Here is a 13,036-nt window from a genome sequence, read left to right on the forward strand (position 1 = left end):
GAGATGCTCTGCTATCTATTTTTGACGTTTCTTTGTTTGAAATTGTTACTAATACTCATTGGAGGCCAAACGGACATGGTAAGATTTTGAAGGTTAAAGTTCTTTGAGTTTTAATTGGTATTATTCATTAAGATAGCTTTCAAACAACTAACCTAGTCTTTGTTCTTGCCATTGTTTACAGGACGGCAAGTGTTTGTACCTTGGAATTTGATGATTGTACACAATATGTTCTTGTTTTCTTTGGAGCTACCTCCTCCGGTGGGTCTATGAGATTTTGATGTTAAATTTTTATTTCATTGTGTTTCTTCTCCATTTAACACGGCTAATTGATGCTTGTAGCCACGACAGATTTCAATGCTTCTGAGCTCATCGTGATTTGGCTTTGCACAACTCAATTTTTTTCACTCACCAAACCACCCATTTGGTGAAATTACATGACCTTCCATTTTCCATATTTTTAGTACTCTTTCTGGTATAACTCAAAAGGGCAATAAACCTGTTCTCTATTGAGCTGAATAGCTGTTGCTTGGCATGGCATCTCATGTGGGTATGTGATATTTTTGAAGAAGTACCATTTATTAGTGTTTTTTCTACCTCTCGAAGCTAACTAATGCTTGCAGCCATGACATGTTTCTAAGCTTTTGAGCTGATTCGTGTTTTGAGTTGAGTTTCTTTCTCATCTCTCACCAAACCACCCTTTTCGTGATATTACACATGCACTTCCTCTTTTCTTGTTATTTTACTCACTCCCGCTTTGTTTAATACACAATGAGGATTTGGAGGTTTTCATCTATCTATGTTCAATCAAACATGTTCTCTCTTGAGTTGAAAACTGTTGAACTACACAACCTTGTACTTTTCTTGTTCTTATATTACTCTCTTGTATAACTTAAAAAAAAGCAATTTAGCATGTTCTCTCTTGAGTTGAAAACTGTTGATTGGCATGCCATATGAGACTTAGGAGAAAGTTTCAATTCATGGTGCATCTTCTCCGTCTCTTAAGGCTTACTAAAGCTTACAGCCATGACGGACCGTTGCTCGCAGCCATTCTAGGTGTCAAAGCTTTTGGGCTAATCATGACGCTACCTCTTCTGTTTACAAATTACGCTACTGGTACAGTAGAACTTCATACGCTATTTACCTTAACATGGTCTAAGACTGTTTGACTTTGATTGTTTCTTAAAAATGGAAAAGTGTGCCACCTAAGAAATAGTGAATTATTTGGTTCATCTTTTTTGATTTTGTAAATGTTTTGAGGATTAGTAGAGGTGGGTTGCTTGAGAACATCGCACACTTTTAATTGTTTAGACTAATTGCACCTGTGAATTTGTGTGTTGCTTGACCAAAAAGCATTGACCAGTAAGGCTCTTCAACGAATTCTTATGTTCTTTTATTTGCTGCTTCCTTACAGGGCTGTTCTTGTGTTTGTTGTTCGTATAAGTATCTGTTGCTTGAGACCTGCTATTATTTTGGAGTTCTTACAAGTAGTGTACTCCTAATTTGTCCTTTATGACATTTTAATTATTTTGAAATAGAGCTTTTTTTAGTTTCTTTTTAAATCTAAAATATTTTAAAATTGAGTTTTTTTAGTTACTTGCTGAATCTAAAATATTTTTGAGTTTTTTTTAGTTACTTTTTAAATCTAAAATATTTTTAAATAGAGCTTTTTTTAATTACTTTCTAAATCTAAATAATAGTTAATAAATCTATTATTAGAAATGACTAAAAATTAATATTATTTGATAAAATAATGCTTAATTAGATACACTTAAAAAAAATCAAAAATTTTAGAAGTCGATAAGAATTTTAATTGATTTAATTTTGTCCTTTTTTCAAAAAAATAATAAAACTTATATTTTTAACTTAAGTTAAATTATTAAACAATCCTGAAATTTTATATAAAACAACTAAAAAGCAAAAAAGGCTCCATATATTATTATTATTATTATTATTAAAATTAAAAATAATATATTTTGTAATTTGCATTAACTATAATCTATACGTAGTTTTTTTTTTCGCGTACTTTTTTTTCCGCGTTTCTGAAAACTATAAATAAAGGTAGCCGCTAATTTTACGACTCACAAGCGTAACATTGACTACTCCGTGTCACTGCTCTCCGGTGACGATGGCCGATCAAGATCAATTTTCCGATCAAGATCAATTTTCCGATCTGGTATTTTTCCATCCGACAACATGAGTTTATTGGAAATCACGCATGCTGTCGATGGCCGATCAAGATCAAGAATTCTCCACTGGATTGCTGTCCCAGTGACGATTCCGATCAAAATCCTAAACCCCAAATCTTAGAATCCCCGATGATTCCGGTATCACTCTCGATTAAAAAAAGAAACAAGGAAAATTCGAGAACTTAATTATCCAGATTATCTTTGAGTTCTTGCATACATTCCTTCTTAGAGAAAAAACCAAGAAATTGTCGTCTTTTTGAAGTTATATTGGAATTCTTTATTTTAGAAAAATCAAGAACTCGTCTTTTTTTAAAATTACTACATTGGTATTCTTTAACCATATTTTAGGATCTTGAAGAAATCTTTTCTATTTTTTAAAAAAATTATGTTATTATTCTAGCCGTGAGTGTTAAGTTTGTTCAAGAATCTGTTTTTACTTTTCTTGGGACATTAAGCGAATGCGTGAGGCTATTTGTAGTTCAATGTCATTATGTTTTCACAAGGGTTGTTTAGGAGTGTTTCAACAGCTCTATGCTGGTGCAACAAAGTCATTGACGTGGAGTTGTTCTTGAACCCACTCGGACAACTCTAATTATAAGAAGTTGTGATTACTAGTACTTTGAATTAAGTAGTTTAATTATAAGACAGACAGACTTTGTAAACGCCTTCACTGACCATCTTCCTTTACATGGTCTAGACTTTTTGACTTTGATTGTTTGTTATTGTTTTCATTTGAGAATCAGTAAAAGTCTGCTGAGAACGTCATAGTCAAGTGACTAACGGTGGCAAGTCGTGCCTTCATGCAGTTTTAATCAATTAGACTGATTGCACCTGTGAATTTGTCTGTGGCTTGCACAAAAGGCAGTGACCGATGGGACTTTTTATTTTCAGCCTCCATTTTCGTCTAGGTTGAAACAGAGGATGAGTTTGGGGTGCTAAATCCAGTTGGGTGTTCGTCTAGTTGCTCAATTTTGTCTTCAGCAAAGTCATTGGAGAGTCAAGAAGGTTATTGACCAAAAATTCATCATCATAGGACTGGTGGTGGGTCATTTTCAAGGCTATTTTAGGCCTGAAATAACTTGTTGTTTCAATGCCTTTCTGAAGATGTCCATGCCCTGTTGAATGCCCAAAAACAGAAACGGAAAAGCATTATATAAAATGCAGAAAAATGGGTGTAAAATTTCATGGAAATCGTGTACTCCTAGACCCGATGCATTTTGGTGTGCAGAAGGTTCTGCTTAATTTTTTATTTTATTTCATCAGCTGATTTTTTTTTTTTTTTGAAGCATCTGGTCTCCCACAAAATGGCTGGTGCTGATGGGAGAAAGATATGGTAATCTTTGTGCAAAATGCTGGGTTGACACCATCTTTTCTATGGTATTGATGCTTCTGTACATAATTTCTTTTGTAGATCTAAAAGTTAAATTAGATGTTCATAACTTGGAGTGGTTGTTGTAGTCTATAGGATTGCATGCATTACTTAAAGATGTTCTCTTATTTATTATGCTTCCTTTTCGTCTGACCATTTTAACTATGGTTTGGTATGCTTGCTTAATACCAGCGACATCAAAATACTGCCATTCAGATGATATGCATGCTTTCCCAGCAAGCTTTGGCCTTAAAGGAGATGCTCTGAGTTCTACTTCTGACGTTTCCTTGTTGAAAATTGTTACAAAAACTCATGGGAAGATTTTGACGGTGAAGTTCTTTTGAGTTTTAGTTGGTAGTATCCGTTAGAATAGGTACTAAACTACTAACTTGTTCTTTGTTCTTCCCATTGTTTACAGGGCAAGTATTTGCACTTTGGAATTGATAATTGTAGACAAGATGTTGGTACAACAGGTATTTCTGTATGAGGCTGTATGAGGCTACCTGGGACAAGAGTTGACTGTTGTTTGCTAGTAAGGAAATTTGTTGGGATTTTACTTTTTGCATTTGTTGTTCCTGATGTATTTTACAACCAGCCAGTTCGAAGGAAGCAAATGCACTCCAAATACTTCTAGTTCTCTCACAATTCAAACGAATAAAAAATATTGATTTACACACTTCACTTCTAACGCTGTACTCTGTTCTTATTGATCTTTTAGTTTGCATATATAATCTGGAAGCCCTAAGGGGGTGTCTTACATTCTCTGAAAGAGTCCCTACTAAGAATCGCCCTTGTGCATCCCAATGTCTCCTGCAATTTTGTTGATATTGAAAGGTCCATCTTTGTTATTCCAGCTACATAAATTACTTAATAAGATAGCAATGACTTTTGGCAGTGCTTCTGACTATGAGCAGCGAAGTCAATCTCAAATATATCCACTGTTTTTTTAACCTAAACTGCTCACGATCTTTATATGATTTGACACTGGAGCTGTCAATGAACTCTATGGAATTTAAGGTGAGTTTTTTGTTGGCAGTTATTATTTAATTTTTTGGGGTTGGGAAACGAGTGGGAGTCTTTGGATTTATTGTTGTAGAATTGAGTTTGGATTTAGAGATTGTTTTGTAAAACTTGGTTTGGGTTGTTTTCTGTAAAAAATATATCAAAACACCTGATCATTTTTTGAAACTCTAATGTAGGTGAAGTTAGAACTGCCTAAGCATCATTATCTTTTACTAATCGTATTGGAGTTCGAAGTATTAAAGAGGCCCCCCCGACGAGCAATGCCCTTGTGTCACAGCAGTTCCCAGAGAACAAAATAATATTCCGTTTGTTATCTGACAACAATGCAAAACCACGTTTCTAGCTTCTTTTGGTTGCAAAACTAAACAGGTCAATGTTAACAATGACATGTCGTACATATTTGTTTTACTGAGTGGAGTGTTGTATTTCTTATTACAATGTCTTTGCTGCTTCTAAGACTGACAATTCTCCCAACTTGAACTTACTCTTCTGATTTTTTACTTACCCAAGCATTCCTGACCTGATGTATTTAGAGTTACAACGTCTAGTTTACCTGAATCCAATGTACCCCACACGGAATATCGATTTACATGTAAAAATTCATTACTTAGTACCTTAGAAGTTGAATTCTTAAAGTTTTAAATCTTGAATTCACCTCATTAAACACTAACAATAAACATTTCAAGAGAGCAAGGGTTTCAGCTACAAATTAAACTTTCTCCCAAGTGAAGCTCTGCGATCTATCAAAAGGAACGGAGAAAATGTAATAGATGTTAATTGCATGGTCCCTGAATTGCAGAAATGTTTTAGAGGATAATGTAGAAGAACATGACAAAAATGAGAGTACAGCTGATTAACATGTAAAACTTGAGCATGAGTATGAAACTGCTGCTTTGTTTGATGGGTGAGAATGTATTACAATCAATCATCGTATAAGAGCCGGTAGTCGTCATCACTATCATATTCTTGAATGGCTACACCTTTACCTTTGTTGTTACTTTTGCCAATAGGTGTAGTGGAATCAGGTGCCGACTATCCTCCATCGCTTTGTATAACAGTACTTGTCTCATTTGGGGTTTAATGGTTCTTCTCTGATGATATGCATGCTTTACCAGCAAGCTTTGGCCTAAAAGGAGAGGCTCCGAGTTCTACTTAAGTGTGGCAACGGGACCGGGACCTGGACTGGGACTACCGGACCGGGACTAACCGGAACTGGCATGGAAGCGAGAACCACAACCCGGAACCGTATCGGAACCGGGACGGACCAATACCGGTAGTTTCGGATACGTAGAGTAGTACCCGTCCCAATACCGTGACTGAGCTCTATTTCTGATGTTTCTTTGGTGGAATTGTTACCAAAACTCATGGGAGGCCAAATGGATATCATAAGGTTTTGAAGGTAAAGTTCAAGCTGTATTCTGATCTGATTGATCTTTTGTTTTGCATTTGTAATCTGGAAGCCCAAAGAGGGTCTTGCATTCTCTGAGTGTCTGCTGAGAATTATCAGGTCCTGTCTGGAAAAATGAGGCCAACAACCTATCAGGGCAGATGAGCGAGTTCGTCTGGAAGAACTGTGTGGGTAGGTAATGATTGTCTAAAAACTCATTGGAGAGTCATTTCAACTTGGAGTCTGTTACTTATTGGATTATCAGGTCCTGTCTGAAAGAATGAGGTCAGCAACCTATCTTGATCCAGAGCAAGAATTGGTACGTTTATTTTGATATTAGGTAACATTGAATTTGTGAGTCTTTTTTGAAATTTGTTGCCAATTACTACTCAGCAGACCAAATTCAAGCTTCAAGATCATTTATCAGGTAAGTTACGATCTTTGTTTAGATTTTCATCACACAACGAGTCTATGGAACTTGCCATTTACCAGAAATTCCATTGCACTAAATTTTGCAACATTCTTTAAATCTGATTCCCAAGCAGTCAACATCCATGTATAACATTCTCTAATACTTGTCTCTGTCATATTATACATTCAAGATCCACTGTTTTTGTATAGCCTAAACTTCTCAAGATCTTTATATGCTTTGATTTTGGAGCCTTTAAAAGCCTCTGTGGAATTTAATGTGAGATTTTGTGCTGGCATTTATTATGTAGTTGTTTTGGAGTTGGGAATCGAGGTGAGTCTTTAAGACCTCTGTAGCATTTATTATATTTCATTTTCCTTGTTAAATGGTTTAACCTTTTCCATTTGTTGTTTCTTCTGCTGTTCCTGGCTTGGGACTAGAGATGCTTATTATTGACCCTTACTAAAATGAATGTAATCTTTTTCATATTAGAGATCCTATCGCATAATCACCATAGGTTTGCCAAATATTTTGCTTTCCTTGTTGATGCTTTACTTGGTTTGAGACCAAACAAGTTTGGCAATTGCATAGTTCAAGTTGTTTTGTGTAACCTTGTTTGATGGGGGAGTCGAGTCAAATTCTTGTTTATATGCCTTGCAGCAATCATCTACGAACTTGATGTGAAAGTCTAACGAGCTGAAACATACCTGCTCAATAGCTCATCACTGTTCTTTTAAGATGCTGATTGCTCTTTATATTTTCCATATACTAATTTGCATATGGACACTGAAAATTTCCTTTGGTGGTGCTTTTGTTGGTTTAGAGAATCTGTCAAACAAAATTAATTTCATGGAACATATTTAGGTTAAGTGATATATTATGGTTCAACTTATCATTCCTTTACTCCCAGACGATAAGATTTTTCAATTGGATTTGGAGCACCAGTTCGAACCAACATGAAAATTGGCGGTCTAACTGATGCTGTAGTCACATCAATCATCATCACTACTGGAATCTGTGAGGAGATCCCTGTGACTTGTGCATAGTTTTCTTTCCGGATCACTATTTTGTAGATCTAACGACTCTTTGTTCTCGTGAAATTATAGAAACCAAATGCATTGTAAATTGGATTTGACATTGTTTTTTGTATCTAGGTAGAAAGTGTTGATCTCACTGCATATGAATATGTGGAGAGGTTTCATGTTTTAGTGAGTTTATCTTCACTGGATGAGGATCAGCTTGTTCAGGTTTTTCTACTCGTTTTGCCTTTTGGCAATGTAGTTTCTACTTTCACATTTCCTGATTTAATCGGCTTTTGAGGAATGCGTGTTAAGGATGCTAAAGAATTTGTTTTTACCTTTTCAAGATTTGTTTCCACCAGGTATGTGTTGCTATCGGCATCAGGACCTTCATGTCCACCAGGTATGTGGTGCTATAGGCATTGAGATCTGCAATGGTAAGGTGGACGGCAATGGTAAGTATTACTTTCTTTGACATTGATCTAATGCACTTTGATGTGCAGTAAGTTCTGTATACTTTATTGTGTATTACTTCGTTATCTGAAATTGTACTTTCTTTTGAAAGATCATCTTATGTTTACTTTCTTTTGAAGGATCACCTGACGTCTACTTTCTTTTGAAGGATCATCTGATGTTTACTTTCTTTTGAAGGGTCATCAGATGTTTACTTTCTTTTAAAGGATCATCTGAAGTTGAACCTTCTTTTGAAAGATCACCTGAAGCTGCACCTTCTTTTATAAAGGATCACCTGAAGTTGTACGCTCTTGTTGGACAACTTCTCGACTGTACAGAGTTGGGTCAGGCATTGGAGCTACCCTGCGAGGCAACCCGTTGAGGCATCTCCGTTTTGCAACCGAGGTCTGCAGCCATTGTGGTTGCTTTGTCTCCTTTTTCCTGGTTTTATAACATATCTGAGCCTTAGGAGAAAGAATTGGCGAAAAGACGCTTGAAGTCTTGTGAATTCCCTTTTTTACGTTAGGCTTAAAAGGCAAGAATGAGGCGGCAGAGAGTATGGGATTTCTATCAAGGGTGGTTTCCGTTCTCTGTATGCTTCACCTATGATTCTCCATTTTTTCATAACAAAACAACATCCCTAAAAAAAGAAAAAGACAGAGAGAGTACACTTCAGTTTCTAGGTTTCTTTGCATTTTTTCACCCTTACGCGTATGCTCTTAAGGCAGTACACACAACTACACTACAACATGACCATGAAAATTATTGAAGAGGCAGTGATGATTTCTGGGCTAACTGACTTTGGGCATTGAGACATTACTCAACCCGTATCTTGGCGGGGCAACCCGCTATGGCCTGTAATTGAGAATCATATCTCACACATGTAATCGTGTATTGCAGCCATGGCGTGGTTGACTTCTCTTTGGCCTTACATAGCACATCTGAGCCTCAATTTGCTAAAGAAAAAAGGTAAAAGGGTAAATTTACACCTTTACTATGCATAAGGGGCAATATCTTTTCCATGATTATGTGGGATATATTGAACCCACACCCTTCTGATTTGCAGTTCTAATGCATTTCATTCGTAGTGTACCTCCATCTTTTGTTCTTGAAGGCCCCACTAGCACAACCTCTAAAAAAAATTTAAGTAGTTGAATCGTAAGAAGTTGTGATTTGTAGTATTTAGGATGAAAACACTCGATTGGACAGACTTCCGTAAATGCCCTCAGTGGCCATTTTTCGTTACATGGTCTAGACTTGTTATATGTTTTCTGATTTTGTTAATGTTTTTTAGGGTCAATTGATGTGCTGTTGAGAATATGGCAAATGAGCAGTGAGGCTCTTCAATGAATTCTTATGTTCCTTCATTACCTACTCCTGATGACGAGGGCATATGCTTTATATGAAAATCGATAGACCTTTTCTCCTCTTAGTATGATGTTCCATTCTAGCATCATAATTTTTTATCCCAGATGAATATTCCTTTATCAATATTCCATTTCTTTTTTCCATGAGATTTACTTCCTTATAGGACTGTTCTTTTTATGTTTGTTATTCTCATATGTAGTGCACTCCTAGATTGAATTTAACCTAGTTTCAACCAGGTATTTGGTGCTCTTGGAATTGGGAAATGCTATATTAAGGTGAATGACAATGGTAAGTGTTAGTTTCTTTGACATTGATCTAATGCACTTTGATGTGGAGTAAGTTCTGTTCAATTTATTATATTACTTCACCCTTTGAAGTTGTATTTTCTTTTGATGGATCATCTGAAGTTTATCTTTCTTTTGAAGGATCATCTGAAGTTGTAATTTCTTTTGAATGATCATCTGAAGTTAAACTTTCTTTTGAAGGAGCATCTGATGTTTTACTTTCTTTTGAAGGATCTCTGAAGTTTTACTTTCTTTTGAAGGATCATCTGAAAATATACTTTCTTTTGAGGAATCATCAGAAGTTTTACTTTCTTTTGAAGGATCATCTGAAGTTGTACTTTCTTTTGAAGGATCATTTGAAGTTGTATTTTCTTTTGAAGGATCATCTGACGTTGTACCTTCTTTTTAAGGATCATCTGTTTTACGAGATGGACAGGGTTTTATGGCAAAAAGATATGGTAATCTTTTTTTGCAGAATGTTGAACTGACATTATTTTTTCGTAACTGATGCTACTGTAGGATTGCATACATTACTCAGCTGATAGGCTGTTTAACAGTTTGTGTTCATTAGTATCTTTTTACAGATGTTCTTTTATTGTGGTTTTACTTTTAGTAGGGTAAACTTGTTTGGCTTTACAGCACAAAATTGAATGAAAAGGGGTGGTTTATTCAAGCTCTATACATCTCAGGTCCTTATGTGGTCTCGCATAAATAGATTGATGCTGAAATCTAGTAAAACGGATGAGCTTATGTTGAAGACAAAAAGTAGAAGAAATCATTCAGCTCTCCCTTTTACCAAAGCAAGAATAAATTATTTGCCATGAATGTGTCTTCAAGGAAGGCAGCAGGAAATAACAGTATTAAGACTGTTCATAATGTGCCACTCATGCCAGGTAATTTGTCCTTGAGTGCTTATTTGTGTTAATAATCAATGATGACAGAAAACGTGTGCTGCTAATTAATGTTCTGTTCGATTGTGCAGAAACTAGAGCAGTAAGGGGACTGCATCATTCTGCAGAAGCTATCTGCTGGGAGCTTCCACAGCAGTCACCTCATCAATGTAATCAATCTTCCACCCCAAGTTGTGGTGGTGGTGTATTCTCTGACGAAATATAATGTTATCAAATTTCTTGGAAGTGTTAGGTTTCAATCAAATATGTCAGTAACAACTCACACGACCTGAAGTTTCTTTCTTCTGAAAAGGGAACTTGTTAACATCTTGAGTAGCAAATTACAAGCTGATGGGGAGTGCACAAGTACACACGATAGAGAGTCAAAAGAAGGTAAACCATTCTTGCCTTTTGTTCCTGACCTAAATAAGAGCTGAATTTTCCCTAGTGCATGTTTCAGTTAATTAGCTGAATTTCTTTCACCCACTTTTCAAGATTTTATCTTGGACTGCGTTCATTATTAATCATGTAAGTATTAGAGATTACAACGTGTCTTTCTAAGTCTCCTAGTCCACATAGTCTCTTTCAAATTCCGTCCTTTTGTTCTGATCTTGTAATAAAATTGACATTCCAACAAAAAATCTAAGGTTCTTATATTCTGGGATAAAATAGATGGACTTCCGTCCAGAAGTTATAGTTGAGTATCATAGCTATATGTCGGATATTCTTGTGACTTCTTCTCTATTTTTTTAAGATGACGGGTTTTTACCTTTTCCATTATGAGATGCAGAAGGGTACTTGAATAGAGAGTCTTAAGAATCAGGATATTATACTCCATGTCCTTTCTGATGTCGTCTTGCATTGCCAAAGTTCTCCCAACAGGTTGATAAGAAGTTTATTCCGATTGTGGCAAGCACAACACGTGCTATAATTGATCGGGTCTATTCTGTACTTTGCATAGTCGGCCACTCTTGGTTTCTTGGAATTTCCTTATTGCGCATTTACTTAAAACGATTGTTTCTCTTAGGGATCATTTGGTTTAGCAAATATAAATCTTAGCATAACTTTCCGCATAATTATTTTAGGGATAGTTTGGTTGGACTCATTAGCAAATATAAATCTCAGCATAAACTTCCTCATAAACAGTATAACGTTTGTTGAACTGGCTGCATAAGAAACAGTAATATCCACAAAATTGTGTTTCGACTTATCAAAGTGCTTTTCCACTCAAACCTTTATGACCAAATGTATTTTTATGCTCAAACACATCACATTCCCAAACAGTTCCTCATTAAACATGGGCCTCTGATTTCAAAGCAACTTGTCCATTTAAAAATCGTCATCTTTTCATAGATTTCGTGATCCTTGTGATCTTTTTGCGACATGGCACTCAGATGATCCTGTGTGCATGCCACAACTATTCTCTCAAATCATATCCTGGAATATTGTGCACAGGTTCATGGAAGCATGCTAGGCATGAAGCCTGTAGAGGTTGTCTTGGTTGAACTGCCAAAACAGCTGATACAGTTGGATGTGGAGCAAAAGTTTTTCATGGTAGCAGTCAGGTGGAGAATATTTCCCCTGCGTACTGGATAAACAATTACAATGGTTTGTCTCCTTGCATAGATTAGCATTAACAATTACAATGGTTTGTCTCCTTGCATAGATTAGCATTTTAAGACAACTTGCCATCAACCCGTCACGTTATAATCTTAGTATCTGCATAGATAGTCCCTAGTCCCTATCATAAGAATTGACCATAAGAATCTAGAAATATAATTCTAGCTGATAAGATGTTCGATTTCGCAAGTTTTTTTACACATTTGCCTCCAATTTGTAGTCACCTTCAGTTTGTGTTTGATGTGTTTGTGATGTGAACAATTTGCTTTGTCTTGTTCTTTTTAATCAAAGGAAACAAGTTTCTCTCTTCACTTCAAAGAGAGATTTTTATTGTGTGAGTAAATATCATTATAACCATCCACATCAGTAGCCAACTGTGGTATTTGGACCTTGAGAAATTCACTTTTCTTCCATTATAAAAGTGTATACTGTTAAGAAGCTTGTTTCTCTGTCATGTAGATGCTTGAACGATTATGGAATTGTGAGATGAATGATTTGTGTTGATATTATATTATTAGTCTATAGTCAAAAGACACTTGAGAATCACATATGGATTTTCTGGGCCAAAACAATGAGATGTTGTATTCAACGGGGTACAACCTTATAATGCAGGTTGGAAAAGAGTAGAAAACAAAGTATTTGTAATACACAAAGTTAATGTTTGTATTATTTTTTCTAATACACTAAACTAAACGACCCCTTGTTGAATACAAGAATGAGCAACAAATCTCTGTCCTTGTTCTATACACTTTTAAACTTTGCAACTTGTAGCTTGATGCCTTTTTGGGTATTGCTAATGTAATTTGTGAGCTATTATTGTACATGAACGAGTTTACTCGATAGACCAGTAGAGTATCAATTGCAAAATTTTCTGGAGGTTGTTCCAAGGAAAAAAAAGAAGAAGTTGTTGGACTATGTTTATATCCTAACTATTCATATTGTTATTCACATATTCATCAATCGTACATATTTATAAGTGATGGACATCCTAGCCTTCATAACATTTCATATGTGAAACAAAATGACTT

At 35.7% G+C, this 13,036-nt stretch overlaps 1 long non-coding RNA gene across 3 annotated transcripts; it reads left to right on the forward strand.

The window, feature by feature from the left end:
* The first annotated feature begins 2,100 nt into the window (after positions 1 to 2,100).
* On the forward strand, positions 2,101 to 12,874 carry LOC104645751 (uncharacterized). Of its 3 annotated transcripts, none has more exons than XR_003245496.2 (7): positions 2,101 to 3,563; positions 3,748 to 3,884; positions 3,974 to 5,977; positions 6,086 to 9,956; positions 10,188 to 10,391; positions 10,481 to 10,781; positions 11,844 to 12,874. It is a non-coding gene; the product is annotated as an uncharacterized lncRNA (long non-coding RNA). The 3 variants fall into 3 exon arrangements; XR_011214858.1 differs by having other exon boundaries at positions 3,974 to 4,572; positions 4,755 to 9,956; XR_003245495.2 differs by having other exon boundaries at positions 3,974 to 9,956.
* Positions 12,875 to 13,036: the final 162 nt, after the last annotated feature.

This window comes from Solanum lycopersicum, chromosome 2 (assembly GCF_036512215.1).
Source record: "Solanum lycopersicum chromosome 2, SLM_r2.1".
Taxonomy (NCBI): Eukaryota; Viridiplantae; Streptophyta; class Magnoliopsida; order Solanales; family Solanaceae; genus Solanum; species Solanum lycopersicum.